General features: G+C 36.6%; 1 pseudogene; it reads left to right on the top strand.

The window, feature by feature from the left end:
• Positions 1–2,825: 2,825 nt before the first annotated feature.
• The window catches only part of LOC149162165 (UDP-glucuronate 4-epimerase 2 pseudogene), a 30,079-nt pseudogene continuing 10,029 nt past the window's right edge, over positions 2,826–22,875 (top strand).

Raw genomic sequence — 22,875 nt, 5'->3', positions numbered from 1 at the left:
CTGCTGGATTTCCTCAATTTCATCCTCTGGTCCCTCAAGGGGTGGGGATTCCTCAGATTAGCTGTGATTAGTAAGATCAATTTAAAAGAATTTGAGTTCCTTGCATTTATTCCACGGGGAGTATTTGTCATCACAGTAGTAGCACAATCCTAGTTTTCTTCTTTCAACCATTTGTGCTGGAGACACCTTTTGAACCTTAAGTGTTTGGGTAGGGCCATGAGCCTGGGTGGGGCATCCCTTGGCTATGAAATTTGGACAAGGATACCAAGAAGCTAAAGCACGTTCCACTTCAATAGCCTTGTTGCAAGCATCTATCCATGTAGGTGGGTGGTGCATCCGAACATGTGCTTGGATGACTTCTTTGAGACCACTTATAAAACATTCCAAGTAGAATTCATCTCCTAGACTGTCTGTGCAGATGTCCAATGTCTCAAAGGCTGTATTATTCTTTTACTGTGCCAGTTTGTCAGATCTTAGTAAGACAACTCAAAACGTTAGAGTCTTTGTCAAAGTGGTCACAAAGATATTTGAGAACACCTACCAAGTTATGTTCCTGGGATATCATTTCCAATGCCACTGCCACCATTGCCATCTCTCTTGGTCCAAGTAAAGGGCTCCCACATGCAGTTTAGTTTGATCATCTCGAATATCATTTAGAAGGAAATTTTGTTCCATTTGTGCTACCCATACTCTCAGATTGAAGCCATCACATTTATAGATGTCTAGGTTGGGTGACCAAGGGTGGGAATGTTGGTGATTTCCATGGAAGTGAATATGATGGCTAGACTCTCCTTCAAGGTCTTCATTAAGACTATGTGGCTACGGATGCAATCCCGACGTGCTCAGTTTGAAATTTTCCATGAATTTCTGCATCTGGTCCGCTATGTCATTGAAAGAATCCAACTATTTTTCAAGGCGATCAATCTTCTCGTTGGTCATGGATTGAGATCTATTTTCTACCATACACATATCTTGGTCACTTGTCATCACTTTGAAAAAAATTGGGACCGCCCGAAAATTCAAGCTAACAAGTGAATGGTACCACTGCGATTAGCTTGTCATCCTAAATCTTATGGGATAAATATATTGTAAGCATCCCGGTAAGGCCTCAGAAATTCCACAATATTAAATATGTAAAGAAATACAACCCAGAACACAAAACAATATGAGAAAAACAACAAGTATTTTATTATTCAGAGATGAAAGCAATGTTCACTTGCTTCTTTGAGGGGGAAACCTCCAACAGTGCAAAGCTCGATTACAAAATAAGACTCGATATCTCTCAATGGGGAGTCTCTGTCCTTTATATAGGATTCAAACATACAATACCATGGGTCATTACCATGGTTCTCTAAATACCATCTATCTAGTACCATGGCGTGTTTGCAACTAATTGTGGTCCCTTTCTTAAATGCAGGTCAACCACTTAAAGTTATTAATACAGGCTTTATTCATTGTCTCACTAACTATAACTATGACTCAACCCTATTACATAAATAGAGGGGTTAGGGTTAGACCCTAATAATGACAGTGCAGTGTAGAGGTATCTAATAGCATCTACAAAAAAATGAGTACCTGAAGCATTACTAATTCAATAACAACCTGTATATATAGAACAATATATTCATGATATTCATAGAAATTTCTCCAAGTGAAGCATTAGAACAAGCATTTTATTCTTACTCACAATAATGTTTTGAGCACGTTCATAAAAAAAATAGCATGTGAAGCATAACGTGTAGCTAGAATATTTATTCTTCATAGCAGAGGGAATGCAAATATCCTACTTGTGTGTTCGTAAGAAGTGTAGCATAAATTTGATAGACAATATTATAGAACATATTCAAATCAGATTTGAAGGATAGATATTGAGTAACTGAAGCGACGCGGGAGAGTCGAAGCAACTAGGGTTACCGAAGCAAGTAGAGTTCGACTCTAATAGAGAGTGGCAGGGGAGGAAGCTTAGCTCCCTCCTAGAAAGACGCTGTGGCCAACAAAAGTAAATCATTGATTGGGAACAGTAAAGGCTGTACAAATGATAGGAACAAGGATAATGAAAAGGAAACAGAGGGGACCAGAACAAAAGAAAACAACAACACAAAGGAAAAAGAGGAAGAAGGCAAAAGTCTGGGTTCACAAGACAAAAACAAAAAGGACCTTGCAAACCAAAAGCATAAATCACTCCTCGAGTAATATTAAATGATCCTACTAGGCAGGATCATAGGGAACACATGGGGACCTATGCCATTATCTGTAAATTCATGAGACTATGGCCCACTGAAAAGGCTTTACAGACGTGGATCAAGTATCACTGGAAACCCAAAGGAAGAATTGACCTACATCTTGGGTAAAAAGGATTCTTCACAGTGGTTCTCTCTAACATCGAAGATAAAGACAGAATATCCGAAGGAGGACCCTATTTTTTTGTAGCAGCTAGTCTCTATATGAGACCTTGGAGAATGAACTTTGTCCCAGAGCGGGAGACTTTCTCTTCGGTTCCAATGTGGGTAAGGCTCTACTCTCTACCTCTTGATTATTGGAAAACTGAATCGTTGGCTGCCATTGGCAATAAACTAGGATGCTTTGTCAAAGCTTCTGAAGCCACAAGAAGGGGAAAATATACCTCCTTTGCAAAGATATGTGTGGAAATGGATCTATCAGGAGTGCCTCCGGATGAAGTAATCCTGGAAGTTTTGGATGAGTAGTGGGTGCAGAAAGTAGACTACGAGCATATCCCTTTCAGATGCCAAAGATGCCATGAACATGGGCATCTGTTAAGAGACTGCCCTCTCAGTAAAGAATATAACAATGAAAAAATTAATACAATGAAGGAGACTGAAAGCTTTCTGAAAGTGGCTAGTAGAGGAAGGGGAGGAAAAAAGGGGTCAAAGCAACAACATATCGAGGGGAAAAAGGGTAGTCAGAATAAGTTTGAAGTGCTAGAAGAGACTGAAGAAATCACAAGAGAGAACCAAAATCAGGAGGAAGGTGCTAAAGAAAAAGAAAAAAAAGAGGACAAAAATCAATCTCGAGATATTGATTCTCAAAAAGAAGCCATGAGAAGTGAAATAGAAATCGAGATGGACCAGGAAATAACCCAAAGTGAAACAGATCTGGAAGATCATGAACTACAAGAAATTCTAGACAAGGAAAACTTGGGTATGGAAGGATTCTTGATGTAGGGAACCAAAGGAGGAATAGATTCTCTGCCTCAAGAAGAATGCAACAGAATACATTAGTTGTTTTTATGGAAAACTTAGGAATGAGGGGTGGAAAAAGGTAAAAACATCCACAAATAGGAGCATAGAGGGGTGAAAACAATGAAATTAACTCCAGGATTAGCTACCAGAAATCCAAGAAATAAAAGAGGCAGAAAAAAGCAAAATGAGCTCTTGATGGAGTGTGGAAGGCTAATGATAGATTCGGGTAAGATTAAAGATCTAACCAATTACTCCTTTACAAAGCTTTAATTATGAAGTTCATATCTTGTAATATCAGCGGTCTAGGTAGTAAAAGAAAACAAAGAGTGCTAAGTAAAAAAATGAAACTAGCAATGCCGGACATAATCTTCATTCAAGAAACAAAATGCTCAATTCAGAAAATAAAACAAATCCATAGAAAATGGTTTAGTAAATTTGAGTTTCTATAAGTCAAAGCAGAGAACACAACTGGACGCATTCTCACTCTTTGGAAACCCCCAAAAAGTCAGCGTAATAGATGCGGAGGCATCAAGAAATTATCTATCATCTATTATTCAACCAGTGGGGGTGGCTGATACCTTCCTGGTTACGAATGTTTATGGTCCTCAAAGAATAGATGAGAAACTTAGATTTCTTGACTCCCTGTTAGATCTCAGAAGTAGACATGAAGAAATCCCTTGGGTCATTGGAGGAGACTTTAACATGATTAAATCTCTTTCAGGAAAAAAAGGGAGGTACTAGAATCCTAAGTAAAGATTCAGTAGCATTCCATTCTTTCATAGAAGACATGAAAATGGTTAACTCTGAAATGCACAACGACCTTTTTACTTGGAATAACAAAAGAGGAGGTAATGCCCAGGTTGCCTCCAAGTTAGACAGATTTTTGATCTCCGAGAAACTGATGCTCACAAATAAAGAAATATTTGCAAGTGTTCTCCCCTTTGGAGGCTCTGATCACTAGCTGATTCAATTAGAAATCAAGGGGATTGATTCTCCCAGGAATAGACCCTTTAGATTTGAGAACATCTGGCTCTCCCACACAGATTTCATCAACAACATTGAAAAATGGTGGTCCGAAGGTCTCAAGTTTCAGGGCACCAAAATGTTCCTCCTTCATAAAAGACTAAAGAACATAAAACTCAAACTCAAAGAATGGAACAAGAAGGATTTTGGTAACATTTTCGTAAACAAAAAATTACTGGAAATCAAAATATAGGAACTAAACCAAGCAATGATCATAGATGGTTTTGATAAAATCAAAAGTGAGCAAGCTGAAAAACACAACCAAGAATGGGAAAATTTATGAAAACAAGAGGAAATCTTTTGGAAACAAAAGTCTAGAGTTCAATGGCTCAAAGAAGGTGAACGAAATACAAAATTTTTCCACAAATCCACCATAGCCAATAGAACACACAATAGAATCTCTTCGATATTGAATGAAGAGGGGGAGCTTCAGACCTCTCAAAAGAACATAGAAGCTGTGATGGTTTAGCATTTCAGAGGCATCACAAAGGAAAATAATCTAGACAGAGACCAACACATCAAGGAAATTATAAAAAATATCCCCAGAATGGTGTCCAGAGAAGATAATTTTAACCTGAATAAACCAGTAACCAAAGAAGAATTCAATGCAGTTATCAAAGATATGCATAATGGCAAAGCTCTAGGTCCTGATGGTTTTAATGTAGATTTTTTCAAAGCCTGTTAGAATGTTGTCAAACAGGATATTTTAGATGTAGTAGAGGACTCCAGAAGAATCAGATCCATTCTAAAGGCCCTCAACACCTCCTTCATCTCCCTGATCCCCAAACAGGACTCAGCTCTGACTCTTGATAAGTTCAGATCCATTTCTTTATGAAATGTGGTTTACAAACTTATTTCCAAGATTTTGGCTAGTAGACTCAATCCTCTTCTTCCTTCTTTGATTTCAGGGGAACAGTCTGGTTATGTTGAAGGAAGGAAAATCCTGGACAACATTATTCAGGCCCATGAGGTAGTCCATTCACTCACTAGCAAAAGGCAGGTTGGTATGATCATGCAATTAGACATTTCAAAAGCGTATGACAAGGTGAACTGGATTTATATCAAGAAGGTCCTTACTGGCTTTGGGTTTGATCATGACTGGGTCAGATGGGTTATGGCTATGGTTACTTCTCCCAGCTTGTCAATTTTGGTGAATGGCTCGCTCTCAGAGATCTTTACTCCTTCCAGAAGCCTCAGGCAGGGAGACCCCCTCTCTCCCTTTCTCTTTATCCTCATGATGGAAGGATTGTGCCAATCCATTGAAAAAGCTAAAGTCTCAGGAAATATCAAGGGCCTCCAATTAACCGAGAATGGTCAAGCATTGACTCATCAACAATTTTTGGATGACACCATGCTGCAGGGTATCTCCACAGTCAAAGAAGCTTCAGCATACAAACAAATCCTAAATGACTTTGCCTTGGCTTTAGGTATGGAAGTCCATCTCTCAAAATCATTTTTTTTTCTTAAACACTAACATTGCTATTCAGAGGAACATCTCTAGAATTCTGGGCTTCTAAAGGGACCTCCTCCCTTCAAAGTATTTGGGAATACCTCTTACAACTAAACCATTGCACAAAAGTATCTGGGAACCGGTGTTCATCAAGATGCAAGACAAGGTCAAAAAATGGACTTTCAGATCGTTGGACCTTGCTGGTAGGTTGATTCTGACAAAGGCCATTCTACAATCTATCCCTATTTTCTTTTTATCAGCCCTTCCAGCTCCCAAAGGGGTCTTACAATAATTCATGAATATTCAGAGAGACTTTCTTTGGGGCAAGGAGGAACCAGGAAGAAATGGGCCCTAGTTTCTTGGGATAAAATCTGTAAACCCAAAAGTCATGGAGGCCTAGGCTTAGATGATGAGGACATTCTGAGTAATGTATTAGGAGCCAAGATTTGGTGGAGATGGGTTAAAGAACCAGGGGCTCAATGGGCTAAAACCTGGAAAGAAAAATATGCAAGCTCCTAGAAAACAAGGGATCTTATAAGAATGTCAGGAAACATAAAAGGCTCTCGCATCTAGAATAAAGCATGGGAAAACAGAAGCCTAGTACAAAACAATAGCTTCTGGGAAATCAGAGCAGGAGACCAAGCTCTCTTTTGGGAAGATAAATGGCAACAAGAACCAATGTTGTTAAGAGAGGAATTTATGAGCCTCAAGCAAGAAACTGATTCCCAAGGATTAATAAAAGTTAGAGATTTCTGGAATCTTCCTCATGACACTGAAAAGTGGAGAAAATGGAGGAAAATCAACTGCAGAGGGGACAACCCCATAAAAGCAAAAACAGAAGAACTCATGAGAATTTTAAAACAAAGGAAGATCTTGGTCACAGAGGGGCAGGATCAGTTAAGATGGGACCAAAATAAAGAAGGTGTCTTTAATATCAAGGAAGAAAAAAGAATAATCCTAAACCTAGATCCCTGCGTTTTGGCAAAGTCCTGGCAAAAACTTTGGAGCCACCAAGGGTGGATGAAGATCAAGCTTTTTATGTGGTTAGTTCATCACAAGAAAATATTAACTTGGGAAAACATTTAGAAGAGGGGGGTTATGGGGCCTTGTAGATGTCAGTTATGTGAAGCTCAAGAGGAGACAATGGAGCATATTCTCAACAACTGCACCTACACCACCTGGTTGTGGGATTCTTTTAACACCATTTTTCAACAGACAGATAGAGACAAAGGTAGTATCATTAACACCCTGAACAAGTGGAGAAAAAACTTTTCAGAGTATGATATCCTTAATTTGGCCTGGACCTTTACGCCAAGCTTCATTATCTGGAATGTTTGGAAGGAAAGGAATAAAATAATTTTCAAGGATGAAAAAACTATTCCTCTTCGCCTGATGGATCTGATCTTAAACCAGATTAAGGAGACCGTTTCCACCATGGTGCACACTTATCCCAAGAATCCTCCCACAATGCTTGAATTGAGAACTCTCAAGCATCTGGGAATGTAAGAGACCATTCACCATGGTCTTAGCAGAAAAGAAATAGTGTTGGAAATGGAAAAGCTGTTTTGGCATCCTCCACCGAAAGGTTATCTGAAATGCAATATTGATGGGGCTTCAAAAAGCAACCCAGGGACAATAGGTTATGGAGGTGTGTTAAGAGATGATGAGGGAAAAATAATCTTTACTTTCCACTTTCATTTAGGCAGAGCCAACAACAACATGGTTGAATTAATGCTTTGGAACAATGTTTAGAGCTTCCTAAACTAAATCACAACTCAAATGTCATTATTGAAGTAGACTCAGAGATTTCTATAAATGCAGTTAAGAAAATCAGCTATGGAACAACAGCAGAAAGGGTCTCAAAGCATTGGAGACTAATACAAGCGTACCAGAGAATCCAAAAACATCTCCTAAGTCTTCGAACTGTTAGCTTCAATCATGTTCAGAGGAAAGCCAACAAACTTGCAGATTTACTAGCCAACCAAGGAGTTATTAATTCAGAATCCAGGATTGAGATGAAATGGCAGGAGATGCCTCCAAGCAAGTTAAAAGCTCTCTGCAATGAACAAGCAGTAGAGGACAAGGAAATTTTCAAATATTGGGCACGAGGGTCAGTCACAGAATAAAGCTTTTTATGCAAGTTCATACACAGTATTCTGGTCGGCACCTTGAAAAAGGGAAAACTCTAAATGGTGACAGCTTCCTTTGGTGTAAGGGAACTTGTCTCCTCGTTATCTCGAATTGCGACAAAGGGTTTTCTTTACAGTTACTGAATGCTTCGGCTGTGAGTTCCAGGGTCAATTTAAAGGGATGAACAACTGAATCGCTCCCACGAGGGAAATTCTACTACATTCCTCTTACAATTTGGAAGACCAGGCTTTGAGTGGTTTCCTAACGATCGCGAGGTATGCGAATGGTAAGTGGTATTGGATTGTTGAGAGCGATTCCACTAGGCTCTCAACACGTGGCATGGGTGGGGTTCGTTATACCACCCTTCATCGCGCCTTAAAGATCATGCTTCTTGGCTTTCCGATTTTTCTCCGAGCCGTCCTTTTGGGCAGTGGCATTTGACGGTCAGATTGGGTCGGGCAATTTTGTGGGGCCGCTAATATTTTCAATCTTTGCGAGTTAATGATGGAAGGGATCACGGCGTTCGACTTTAGGTCAGCTTTTAACCGAGGGGACCATTTGATAGGTTAGATTGTCCTTTACTTTGTTTTGAGGGTCACATCTATGGTAGTACGCCCTTGATGTTTCCGTAGGCCTTGTGAATTTCAGGCTTTTGTATATATTGTAACTTTACTTTTGGGTTATAAATTTAAATCTTTGTAAATCATTGTTAGACATAGGGGTTTTACTTGGGCTTAATATGATACCCCAATATAATACCATATGTATTCATATTGGGTGATATTTATTGAGGAAAAAGTGATATAACATATTGGGGGATATATAGTGGTAAAGAGTTTTTATATTTGTAGTTATAAAAAATCGAGCTCAAAGTTAATGAAAAAATATAAAGTGGTATAAATGATGTTAATAAAAAAATGGGTAACTACAATATTTAATGAAAGTATAAGTTTTTTAAATTGGGAAGGTGTATTGGATTCATATTAGTAGGGGGTTAAATAATGTGATTTTGAGAGTTATTTTCCTATATGTAATCAAATTAAGGGTATTGTTTAGTATACCATAAACACATCTAATATATCAAAAGTCCATTGAGTAAATCCCACCATATCCGAAACATGGTTATATTGCATATATAAACATTTTTTATCAATACAAGTTAAATATTTATTAATTGACCATGTGAAGTTGACCAGGGGTTTAAAAAGACAATGAGATTATTAGGAAGCTGTCAAATAAAACAAATAAACTTGATTATTGAGAGAGTTCAGGGATTACTTTATGACATGATTTGGACGTGTAGAATTCTATGTACATTGTTGTTCTGGTGCTTCTCTATTGCGGTGAGTGCACACTCAGAGTATTCAAAAAAAGAATTTATACTATCAATAAATTTTCAAGGTCATGCGGTTTCTACTTCAAATTTGCAATTTTCTTGTGTTATTGTATCTTGAAATCCTTTCCAAATGCAATCAAAATATCTTCATCATTTATTTTGCAGGTAGAAGTTTATAATCGAAACATTCTAGCTTTGCATATGTGAAAACCTACAGGCTTCGAGTACAAGAGTGAAATGTATTTATTTCTCTAGTGCTCCGAGATCATTCCTTTGAAATGGTCAGTTTTGAATATACATTAGAATTTATCAATTTGTAAAATATTTTAGTGTTTCTTCAATGATTCTTACATTTTTTCTGAACTTTCTACATGCAGGCATCCATTCTTGATCACCTCTGCTCCAGATGATGAACACATTAAAATGTATATCATAATATTTAGAGACTGCACAAAGAAGATGAAAAGAGTTAAAATGTATATCATAATATTTGGAGACTGCACAAAGAAGATGAAAAGAGTTTTCTTGTTGGTAATCACTAATTTAGTATTTTTAGCTTCAATAGTATGAATTTTCTTGTCGGCTATAAGTTCTAATCACAAATATTTATAGACAATGGAGCCCCCCAGAACCGGAAAAAATGGATTTCTCAGAGTGGAGCATGGACTCTATGGAGACACTGAAAGAAAATCCAAGTATGTTGAATATTACTTGACCAAATAAAAGGAATCAGAAATCCAAAATTCAAAGTATTAAAAAAAATGAACCATGTGCAAAAGTGGACTTCTCAGAGCGGAGTATGGACTCTATGGAGACGATGAAATAAAATCCAAGTATGTTGAATATTACTTGACCAAATAAAAAGAATAAGAAATCCAAAATTCAAAGTATTAAAAAATATGAACCATGTGCAGGTTTCCCAAACATCGGATCGATGGGCCATATGGAGCTCTGTGCACAAAATTTCAAGTAATGTGACATGTTCTTCTTGATAGGGATCAACATTGGCATACTCCCTTGATACGCATTCTCAAGGACACATGAAAATCACAGATTGTGCTTCCTAAAGGAAAAGGGCGGGCCAAGGTACAAGGAACGCTTATTTCTACCCGGTAATGCTCTATGGGAAGAAACTGGAATACAAGTTCATCACTTTCACAACGCTCAACAAGACCATTTTTTAAAACCAGAATACACAAATGTAGGGAATTGCATATAATAGTGTTTAAATTCTTTTTAGACATCGTAGATTGCATGTGATGTTTTAGTCCCGTAAACAATTGTTCAAATTGTCTAAAAAAACATTTGTATTGCATATATAAACATTTTTGAGCGATACAATTTAAATATTTATGAATTTACTATGCAAAGCAGCCCGGTGGTTAAAAAAGGACCATGAGATTATTTGGAAGGTTTCGAGTTAAAAAAATTAAGTTGAAATTAGAGGGGTCTCCCAACCACGTTCAATGGGTCATTGTTGATGTACTATACCATGAGTATTCGAGGGGGGAGCGCAGAGAAGTGTGCAGAGGCACCTCCCCACTTCTTCATTTTCTCTCTCGCACTTTCACACTTCCACCACATGCAATTAATTTAACCACTTCGTAATGTGATGGAATCCTTAGAATTGATCCAAACGGAAGCAACGCTAACCCTGATAATTCGATAAGTCGGAGATAGTTATTTTAGTATTGCAGTATATTCCACTGACTACAGTATCTTCCACCGCCTCACCGCACGCCGACTTCGCTTGAGTAGCTTTGAAAAGGAAACACTTCGTTACCATATTCAAACGTGAACGGCAAGCACCGCGTGCTAGCATCGATATTTAAATTGATGTAATTGACTGATTTTTTTTTTTTAAATCCCACTCTCGGCTTTCGTATTTGTGTGTGTAATTTAGCAGCTGTAGTTGCGGTTTAGCGTAATATTTAGTGCTCTGTTTATTTCAACTCGTATCAAATCCAATCTATAGAATCTTGGAATCTAAGACTGAGGCTGAGAGAATATGAGAATCCATTTAAGACTCTGATTTTACATAGTTATTATGGTTAAATATTGAAATATTATTGGATCTAATGGTGAGGGAAGTGATCATGTATATTTTTATTATTGGAAGTCATCATGTATATTATTATTATTATGTTAATAAATAAATTTTATTATTATTGTGTTAATAAATAAATTTTTGAGAAATATTCATGAAAGAGCACTAAAGTGTAGAAGACTTTTTGCCAATTTAGAAAAAGTTGTGGTGGTCAAGTCCACATAATGAACCTTCTCTAAAAATCTACTAAAAATCTCTAGGAGAAAAATAAAAGAAATTAAATTAATATAATGGGAGAGAAAGATTATGTTAAGCATTTAGTTAGAGATAAACACTAAGTGAGGTGGAATAAAGCATTGCGGGAGATAAAAGCATGGTTTAAAGAAAAAGAAAAGTATCTTTTTTGAAAAAAAGAAGCTTACAAACCTTAAAGAAAGACGTGCTAAAATCTTCTTGAAAAAAATCTATAAAAATAAACCACCTAAGAATCAAAGGGAGGTTGATACGTGAGAGAAAGAAGATCTTAACTTGGGAGGAACTTCTAGAAGCCGTTCTTGTTTGGTTAGAACATGCTCCATTCCTAAATATTTCCAAAACAATAATTAGGCATAATTTTTGTTCTCTTTTATATGTTCATGATAAAATAAATTGACATTAAAATGCAAATTGAAAATAGAAGGTGTAGAATAAGTTTCACAAGTTATTAGTTTACATGCCTATACTAAATTCTTTTCGAGCAACCTCCATTAAAGAGAGATTTGATTGCAGTGAAAATACAGAAAAAAAAAATATGAAATGCCTATACTAATCTATCTTTTCTTGCATGTATATGTTACACCTTAGTGAATTTTATACGTTAGTAAATTCAATGAGGGTTGTCTCTCATACTCCACCGAACCACTCGATTTGAAAATGAGATGGACAATAAAATTATTTAGTTTGTTTTGTTAGCAATAGTGTAGCTTAAAAGGCTACAGTTTTTTCTTTGAAAATATATATCTTTCTCTTATGTTTACGGAAAAATATGTTGGGTTTTTTTGGAAATTTAAGTTAAATTTATAAACATAGGAAATTGACAAAAATCCTATCCCAAAATCATGAAATTTATAAACTGTAATCTTGATTGAGCAAGGAATATTTTATAAATTTAAGAGAAATTCATTCCCACAATCATCACATTCATAAAAAGAAATCTCGATTAAGGAAAATTGGATTTTAGAGTAAAATTGGGTTTTTGAGTCGATTCCAAGAATTATAATCTTAACAAAATACGGAGATTTAAATTATCTTAAATTTTCCCGATTGCAAATACATTGCGAAAATCGAAGTAATATGAATTCCAATTATTAAATGCCAAAGAGATTGCTTACACCACTTGTCAACAAGCAAATCATCTACCATCATTGGTTGGTTCTCGAGCGATAAAACTCAGTATAAAAAATTTGATTATTAAATGTTGAAGGGGATGTGCAAGTGAATTTTCTGATGCAGTGCAAGTGTATGGTGGATTTTGTATGTTGATACATCTTTGGATTGAAAATCCATGGAAGAAGCATGTAGACAAATGGATATTGTTCAAATTTGTCTTCCAACAAATCAATACAATTTTACAAACCTGATGATATGATGGTTGAATTTTATGGGCACATGGTCCGTTATTTAGTTAGTGTTGACATTCTCTAGCATTGAAGCTTTGATGTTGTCCGTAAGATATCTCCTCAACCTATGCAACAAAACCTTAACTCTTTATTGGAGGCTTCCGTTTTGCGTTGGAAGCATAATGGTTTCTTTACTGAAAATGAATTCCGACTCTGATGGACTAGTATTTCTACATGTGGGATTAGGAACGATATTCATAAAGATATAGTTTTGTTATTTTATTTGATGAATTCTCTTTAATTACTACTAATGTGATGGAATTTATAGTATTTATATATGTGAAGTTTAACTATTTTTATTGGATGGTATCTTTTTAATTATTATTAATTTCGCAAAAATTATTATAAATGAATAGTTACACATGATTATAATTCAATTATTTATATATATATATATATATATCTTTTTTTCAAATTTCAACCAGAAGGGTTGCATCATATCTTCAAAATAAATAAGAATATTGGGAACTGTTTTTTGTCAAATTTCAACAAGAAGGGATGCATCATATCTTCAAAATAATATGGAATATTGGGAACCTTGAGTTGAGAATAATTAATATTTTTTTGTTATTAATGGAGAAAATAGTTACGTTGTTGTAACTTTCTCCCTAGTTTAGGATTAGTTCTTATAATTATGGGGTTTGGGTGCAACTTCCTATTTCCTAGTATTGTATTTATTGATGTAATCTTTGATTGGTTGTGAATAGAGTGGACGAGAGTGATCTCTCAAGTTTGATGAGTGTAGTCTCCAGGTGCAGGCCTCACCTGAGAGCTACATCTCTTTCTTTTCAATTTTGTTCACATTTTATCTTGGTATCGGAGCTCAGAGTGAGTGAGACTGATCTTTTGTCACCTGTGAGGCTGAAGTGCCTGTAGTAGCTAGCTTGCCTGTGTGGTTGGAATAGCCTGTGTGGCTTGAAGTGCCTTTGTGGCTGTGTGTACACGAGAGCTCTGTGCTCGATTGAGCAGGTGGATTGCAGAACACCTGGCTCGGACTCGAAAATTTTGGCGCGGATTTTGCACGGATTGGCGCAGATTTTGCGCTGACAGTCGTGCCAGAAGAGGAATTAGTGCGGATTTTGAGGGATAAACTGCGCCAGAGCGCCAAAAAGCTCGATTAGCGCGGGATTTTATCGGGAAAGTCGCGCCGATTAAAATACTCTAAGCGATTTTGAATTAGCGCGGTTTTTTCGCTCGGGGTAGCGCCAAGGGATCTGCGAATAGACTGAACTTTGTTTGGCGGTTTGCCAGTGGTGCAGTGACGGTTTGCAAGCGGTGCAGATCGGCTGAGTTGTAGATCCGTCTGGAAGAGACAGATCGGGAAAGTGCCAGAGGAGATCTGCGAGAAACCTCGACTTTGTTTGGCGATCTGTAGGGAGAGCAGGATCGGCGAAGTGGCAGATCAATCCGGGAGAGGTGGATCGGATCAATTGTGATCAGATCATTGTTTCGGCTGTGTTGGAAACGCCGAATTTGCTCATTGGAGCGGGAGTGCCAAACACTGCAGATCGGTGGCAGAGGTGATAGATCGATCTGACAGGTATTGTTTTTGTTGCTGTTAAGTAGATTCACAATGAGTAATACGATGGAATCTTACCTTAACGAGTCTGGTAAACTCAATGGGTCTAACTTCACGAATTGGAAGTTTAAGATCCAGACCCTGTTCGAAGGTGCGAATGCTTGGACTATAGTGACAGGCGATGAGCAGAAGCCGACTGCGAGCACGCAAAAGGAAGACTGGGAAAAACGAGAAAACAAGGCCAAGGTCCTGTTAAAGATGTCTGTGAAAGACAATGTCATTGCACACATCAGAGACTATAAAACGTCCGCAGAGATTTGGACGAAAATCAAGAATCTGTATGAAACCCAGAATACAAACAGAGTTTTGGCTCTGAAAAGCAAGCTATTTTCAATGAGGATGGATGAAAGGGAGTCTGCTACTGCATTTGTCGCGCGTATTAAGGATGTTAAAGACGGATTGGTGGCCATTGGAGTGGCGGTGGCTGATGAAGATCTTGTTGCAATTACAATGAATGGGATGCGTGATGATTTCCAAACCTTCATCACTGGAGTCTCGGCAAGGGAGAAAACACCCATGTTTGATGATCTCACTGCGATCTTGCAACAAGAGGAAGAGCGACGGCAGAATCTGAATCTGAACCCCCAAAGTGACGATCTTGCGTTGGTGGCAAAACGACGACTATCCAAAGGGAAGCAGTCACAGCAGCAATCAGTCCAGAAAGGAGGAACAACACATAAAAATCACTGTCATAAAGGTATGCTTGCAAATCATTCTGAAAATAAATGCTTTTATTGTGGAAAGAAGGGTCATATACAGAGAGATTGTTATTATAAGAAGCAGGCTGATGAGGCAAGGAGGAGACAGGTAAATCCAAAACACAGAGGATATTTTGTTGAAGAAGAAGACTTTAGTCATGAATTTCGACTGTTCACAGTCAACTGTGCCCTTTCTGCATCAAATGAAGATGACATCTGGTATGTCGATTCCGGAGCATCCTCTCACATGACAAGTAATAAAGAATTTTTCGACAGTCTTGAAGAAATTATAAATGGATCAAAAATATATCTAGGGGATGATAATGGATATCAGATTAAAGGTCATGGGGTGATTTCAGTTAAGTTACCAAATGGAAAAATTAGTCACCTTTCAAATGTTTTATATGTACCTGGAATAAAGAAAAACCTGATATCTGTATCCATGATGGCTGACCAAGATATGAATGTCGAATTCTTCAAGACTCACTGTGTGATAAAGGATTGCAGGAATGAAATTGTTGCAACAGGCATGTGAGTTGGAAGCCTATACAGATTGGATGCAAAAAGTATATCAAAGCAAGCCATGGTTGCAGCTGAGTCGACAGTTGAACAACTCTGGCATCAGAGGTTTGGTCATCTGAATCTGCAGGATCTCATGTTGTTACAGAAGAAAGGTATGGTCGAAGGTCTCCCCATCTTTCGTAACATTCAGTTAAACTGTGATGGTTGTGCCTTAGGAAAGATGCACAGAGAAAAGTTCCCTGTGCATGATAGGAGGAGGCAAACAGAAATCTTAGAACTAGTGCACACTGATGTATGTGGTCCCATGCAGACAAGGTCGCTAGGGGGAGCATACTATTTTTTGTTGTTTACTAATGACTGCACTAGGTATTCATGGGTTTATTTTTTAAACAAGAAAAGTCAGACTTTCCAATGTTTTATAGATTTCAAAACCCTGGTGGAAAGACAGTTTGGAAAAAGTATTAAAATTCTCCGATCTGATCAAGGAGGAGAATACAAATCAAAGGAATTCATGAAATACTGCAAATCTCACGAGATTGTTCAGCAGTATACAGTGCCGCACACACCACAACAAAACGGAGTTGCAGAGCGTAAAAACAGAACCCTGGTAGAGTGCGTAAGGAGCATGCTGCAAGGTAAGGGTCTATCTAATACTTTTTGGGCAGAAGCGATAAATACTGCTGTATATTTGAAAAATAGAAGTCCTACTAGGTTTCTTGGTTTCAAAACTCCTTTTGAAGCCTTATATGGATTTAAACCAGCAGTAAACCACTTAAGAGTCTTTGGGTCAAAGGCATTTGCACATGTACCCAAAGCTGATAGAAAGAAACTAGACCCTAAGGCAGTCAAATGCATCTTTGTTGGTTATGGCACAGAGTTTAAAGCATACAAACTGTTCAATCCCGAGTCTCGTAAGATATTTGCAAGTAGAGATGTAGTCTTTTATGAATAGGTACAGGATAGGAAAGCTGATGTTGGAGATGATTGACACATTCCATTGCTGTTGGAGGAAAGCAGTGAGGATGAAAGGGAGCAGGAACAGGAGCAGAAAGAAGAGAATGAAGAAGAACAACAAGAAGGTGAAAGAGCAGGCCAAGTTATTGCAGAAGAAAACAAATTTGAGGTAAGTCCCCTACCAAGAAGGTCAGGTAGGAAGACTCAATTACCATTGAAGTTGAGAAACTATGCGTTGATGTCAAAGTTTTTGAACATTATAGAGCCCTCTAATTATAAAAAAGCTAGTCAATTTGAGGAATGGAGAGCTGCAATGAATGAAGAGATGGAATCAATTCTTAGAAATGATACTTGGGATTTAGTTGAGCTGCCTAAGAATAAAACACCCATAGGATGCAAGTGGCTGTTTAAACCAAAAATGAATGCAGACGGAAGTATAGATAAGTTAAAAGCTAGGCTGGTTGCAAAAGGATATTCATAGCAGGAAGGTATAGATTTTGATGATACTTTTGCACCTGTAGCAAAGCTAAATACAATTAGAATGCTTATTGCTTTAGCTACTAAATGTAATTGGGAATTACACCAGCTTGATTTTAAATCTGCATTTTTAAATGGTGATTTAAAAGAAGAAATTTACTTAGTACAGCCAGAAGGATATGTAAAGCAAGGGCAGGAACATCTTGTTTGCAGATTGAAAAAGGCTTTATATGGTTTAAAGCAAGCTCCCAGGTCATGGTATGAAAAAGTTGATTCTTTCTTTATAGAGCATGGTTTCCATAGAAGCTTAAATGATCCAAATTTGTATACCAAGTACAATGATCAGGGGCAGATTATTTTGATTTCTCTATATGTGGATGATATCATTCTAACAGGAAATGCAGATGACTTAATTAGAGGAATCAAAAGGCTCATGGCACAAGTTTTTGAGATGAAAAATCTCGGAAACCTTAACTATTGTCTGGGATTAGAAGTATTCAGAGATACTGGGAAAACTTTCCTTACTCAAGGGAAGTATGCGAGAAATCTGTTGGAAAAGTTTGGTATGGATCAGTGTAGAGCAGCAACAACACCTTTGCAGCAGAATTTGAAATTGAGCAGTGACGATAGCACTAAGGAGGTAGATGCCACAATGTACAGACAGCTGGTTGGCAGCCTTATATATATTACATCAACCAGACCTGACTTGGCATACTCAGTTAGTGTATTAAGCCAATTCATGTCAAAACCGCGTGAAAGTCACTGGACAACAGCAAAAAGTGTGTTGAGGTATCTTTGTGGTACTGTTCATTTTGGTATTTTATACACTGATGTATCTGATGTTACTCTAGCAAGTTTTTCAGACTCAGACTGGGCAGGTAACCTGGATGATCAGAGGTCCATCACAGGTTATGCATTTAACATAGGTTCCAGGGTAATTGCATGGAGCAGCAAGAAACAAAGTATTGTAGCTTTGTCGTCATGTGAAGCTGAATATCAAGCATTGTGTGCAGCAACATGTGAAGCAATCTGGTTGAGGAGACTTCTTAACGATGCAGGAAAAGAACATAAGCAACCCACTTCTATCAAAAGCGACAACCAGAGCGCTATCAAATTAGCATACAATCCATTGTTTCATAAAAAAACCAAACACATAGACACCCAGTTTCACTTTGTTAGAGAAAAAATACAGTCAAAATAAATTGCTGTCGAATATTGTAAAACTTGTGACAATGTGGCTGATATTTTTACAAAGCCTCTTGCACGAGTGAAATTTGAATTGTTTAGAAAGATGCTAGGGGTTCAGGAGAACCCTTTCTCCATTAAGGGGGGGAGTTGAGAATAATTAATATTATTTTGTTATTAATGGAGAAAATAGTTACGTTGTTGTAACTTTCTCCCTAGTTTAGGATTAGTTCCTATAATTATGGGGTTTGGGTGCAACTTCCTATTTCCTAGTATTGTATTTATTGATGTAATCTTTGATTGATTGTGAATAGAGTGGACAAGAGTGATCTCTCAAGTTTGATGAGTGTAGTCTCCAGGTGCAGGCCTCACCTGAGGGCTACATCTCTTTCTTTTCAATTCTGTTCACATTTTATCTCCTTGTGACTCACCACATAGAGAGGGTGAGACTTCTTCTATTTCTGATTATGGTGAGCGGAAACAATATGGTGAGCGGAAACAATATGAGACTTTCACTGCTCATTAGATTGTGAGGAGGGGGAACAATAAATAAATATATATATAAAGCAGGAAAACCAACGACAAACTTTGATGCGAAGTCTCTCCGTAGATAACTAGAGAAAATAAAAAGGTATGGAGCGGGACAAACCTGGCGTAGCCTTGGTTCTATGCATGTAGGAAAGATGGAAGAAATAGATAAAAAAAAAAACCCTTGCATGACCAAAGTGTGAATGGGTGAGCAACGCAAAGGGAATTTTATTTTCCAAATGAAAACCCTAGCTTGAGGCATCATTGGTTATCTAAAGGAAAATTGGGACTGACGGTGATGGTTTCCTTTTGACAATATGAATAACACATGAATAGATGTGAAATGACATCACTGGTAGATGAAAAACAATTCAGGTGAGAAGTAAATATGCGACAGTTGGCAATACGAAATGCCACATCAGAATGGAAAAATATTATCATACCTCGTCCAATATATAAAAGAGGAACAAAGCATGTAACGATATGGAAAATGGTTTGACCTCTCTTAGAGATAGATATTTCCATTCTATGTGCCATAATATAGAGAAACAAAGCTATTCCAACAAAAAAATCAAATGAATAACTTTGTATTCATGGGAAAAATACAAAAAAAATCCATCAAACATAGATATATATGTTGCCTCCCATATAAAAATAAATAATAAACTAATATTTTATATAAGAGAATTTATATACCAAATTTATGAAATTTGAATTCTTATGTATGGTTCGTTGGATGGAACCCTATTGGAAGGTTAATCCTATATTTGATTTCAAATGAGAAGGTAATCCTATATTTCATTTCAAGTGAGAAGGTAATGGGAGAAAGAGTTAACATAAGTTCGTGATTCACATTAGTGTTTATCATTAATGTAAATGGTTAATGTAGCTATAACGAATATTTATATTACATCTCATGAATGAATTAGAATTGGAATTGGAAAAAAAAATCTTATAATCCAAATTCTTGGTGAAAATGTAGATTGCTATCATAAGAGCTTCATTGTAATGGTAGAGCTCAACATACATAAAGAAAAAGAATAGCTAAAAAAAAAGGAAAAACAAATAATGGTAAGTATGAGGAGGGTTGTTAGAGATGGTATCAGAGTTGTAGGTTCAAATCTAAGGCCTATGGGCCAACACATAGTTGTACGATAGGAATTAACAATTGTTATATCAGACCTAGGCACGAATAGAAGATGAAGTGTCACCTTCTATAATATAACTGTAGGAAAGAGTAAAAGACTTCAAAACTAGAACTACACAGTAGTAAAATAATTCTTGAAGAGGTAGAAGAAGAGAGATCAATAATTTGATATTTTTTATCGCTACAGCTAGATCATGAGAGCTATATTATTAGGGAAATATCAGGTTTGACTATATAACCAAATCATATTAAAGTTTAAGTATTTATATTTTAGAATACACTTAGAGGGGTGAGATGCACTGCTCAATTAAATATACGCATGGAAATGGGATGAGACGAGGATATAAGGCATGAGATAGTGATAACTATGCTAAAAAGGAGCAATGTCTCTAATTTTAGTGTAGAAATTATACCAAGGAAATAGGAAAACAAAGTATTGGTATATACACATTTTCCAATCTAAATACAAGGCAATACCATTATATAATATATGAGATACGTAAGGATCGTACTAAAATTGTCTAAAGATTATGCACTTATCTTTAGTGTCAAGTACTACAAACTCAATAATGCAACAACAACGTTACTCCATGTGAAAACCTACTATAGAAGAGAGACAACCCCTTTAAGGCATCATGAGCTTGTAGTTGAGTTGGGTAAAGTATATAGTAATAGAATAAATTCTATCCGTCCTCGTTCTAATGTAATGATAGTATAAAGAACAATCGAATAAAGGTTGTTGTAGAAAGTTCGAGGAAGGTAATATAATTTGGCAATCAGAGCACTAAATGATAGAAGTGACCATTATAGATGCAATATCACGAAAGGGAAAAGCAACACTACCCAACAAATATTAAGGGGAAAAATGGGTATAGAATCAATTTGTTACAAAAGGAAGTATCCATTTTTATATAAGTTTGAAATATTTTAAGGCCTACTATTATACACAAATTTTCATTGTAATATATTACTCCACCCAATGTAAAGGGAAGATACATGCAATGAGAATTTGTTCTCTGACTACTTTGTTATACAAAATAGGCTATGGGATTTAACAAGTTATTATCATTATATAAGGGTTGTATGCCTTACAATCAAGGGAGTCAAATATGAGCTAGTATATGTTAAATCCAAGACCTATACAAAGAAATAATGTTAATAGTGGATTGTTTTCGATAGAGAGAGATGAGGGAAGAAGCAAAATAATAATTGGAGTAAGTACTACACCTAAAATGATGTGTGGTATAAATTTCCCTGAACAAAAACATAGGTGTGAATTTATTTTTATAGCATCGAATTGTTGTTAAGAAACGTATGTAAAGGTATTAAAAGGTCATACATGGATGTTAGAGATGGTATTTGATGTAAGTTGTGACATAGGCTTGGTAACCAAGAATCTTGGATGAGATGTTGAACCTGTGTAGAATAGGTAGCTATTAAATATAATATGGCATGCATACATATCAACTTTTTCATTCTTTACTTGGCAGTGAACCTTAAAATATAGAGTACAGAAAGGAAGAGTCTTTATCACAAGAGTAAGAATAGAATAAACATTTAAAAATCAATTGTTACATACTACATGAAGTAATAAGATCAATAAGTTGTAAAATGTGTTTATCAACTGAAAAGTTAAGGATAAAATTAAGAACATAACTATAAAGGGATGTTGAAAAAAATCCAAATAACTAAGTACACTTTTAGAATGGTATGAAAGAAAGATGCAGAATTGCATATAATCATAATGTGTACTATTGTTCTATTCAAGAAAGTGATACAGTGGAAGGGAAACCTAGTAGACCACCTCACTAAAAAAAAATGCTTGGGTAAGTTTTATAAGGTATATAGCTTCAGTAAAGTGGTTAAAAAAAAAAAACTTATAACGAATTGTTCCATATGAAGTGTGGTCTAGAAGAAAGTATATGTATAATTGTCCAGCATAAATTTGGATACTATGGAAATAGCATAACCATGTGTGTGTGTAGGAAATAATATAAGAACACAAGAACTTAAATTTTGAATCGAGAATAAAGAGAACTTTTATGTAAAAATCATCTCCAAACTGAGTTATGCAACTATATTCTTGAGATTCACATGGACAAGAAAAAATATACATGTAACCATATAGGAAAGGTTATGACCCTAGGAATTAGTAGCATGCAGTGCATACCTAAAATACAAGACATTATAAGGTAGAGAAATATGAAAACAAAATGGCTTAAAAAGAGGGATTGTGAATCAATATCTTGCGAATGCAGTGTAGCATACTCTAACAGGTACTCAATAAGGAGTCTTCTCAATCATATTCAAAATTAATGTTGAAACCATTGGAGCATTTTTATCAATAAAATAGATGCGAACAACATAATTCTCACGAATTGATTCCATCGTCGACTAGAAATTTTATGTTTAGATATATAAATACCTTAATAATTGGAGCATTGTTATAGTTCTATTTGGGCACATCACTCCCAACATTAAGATTAGTACTATTAGGGCTCATCAAACCCTAATTCAGTTGCTACATGCCCTAGACAAGTCATCAGATTGAATGCCATCATTCTTGAGAGTTTCCTGGCCTGAAGACACCCTGAAATGACTCCTTGAGGGACCATCACAACCTTGGTCAAGGGTAAATGCACTGAATAGCACTTAGGCCCATTCAAGCCTGCTCTGCAGAGCACCTAGGCCCACTTTGACCTGCGTTGAGCGAGATTGAGCGAAATCTTCATTGGGTTCTTGGAATATTCCTACATTCTAGACCATTCTAGAAGATTCCCACCTCTTATCCTCTCCTATGATCTCGAAATTGGATAGGGAATGAATCAAATAACCTCCTATCCTCTCATCACTTCCTCCATGGAAACTAACTCCCAAATTGGAAAGCCATTCAATACCCAATTTATGACAAAACCATCTCTATTTCTCTATAAATTGAGCA

The sequence above is a fragment of the Pinus tabuliformis genome, chromosome 5_2, assembly GCF_031772625.1.
Source record: "Pinus tabuliformis cultivar Carrire ecotype Pingquan chromosome 5_2, CPIR1, whole genome shotgun sequence".
NCBI lineage: Eukaryota > Viridiplantae > Streptophyta > Pinopsida > Pinales > Pinaceae > Pinus > Pinus tabuliformis.
Note: the sequence above shows the minus strand (reverse complement) of the source record. Positions and strands in the feature narration are given on the sequence as shown.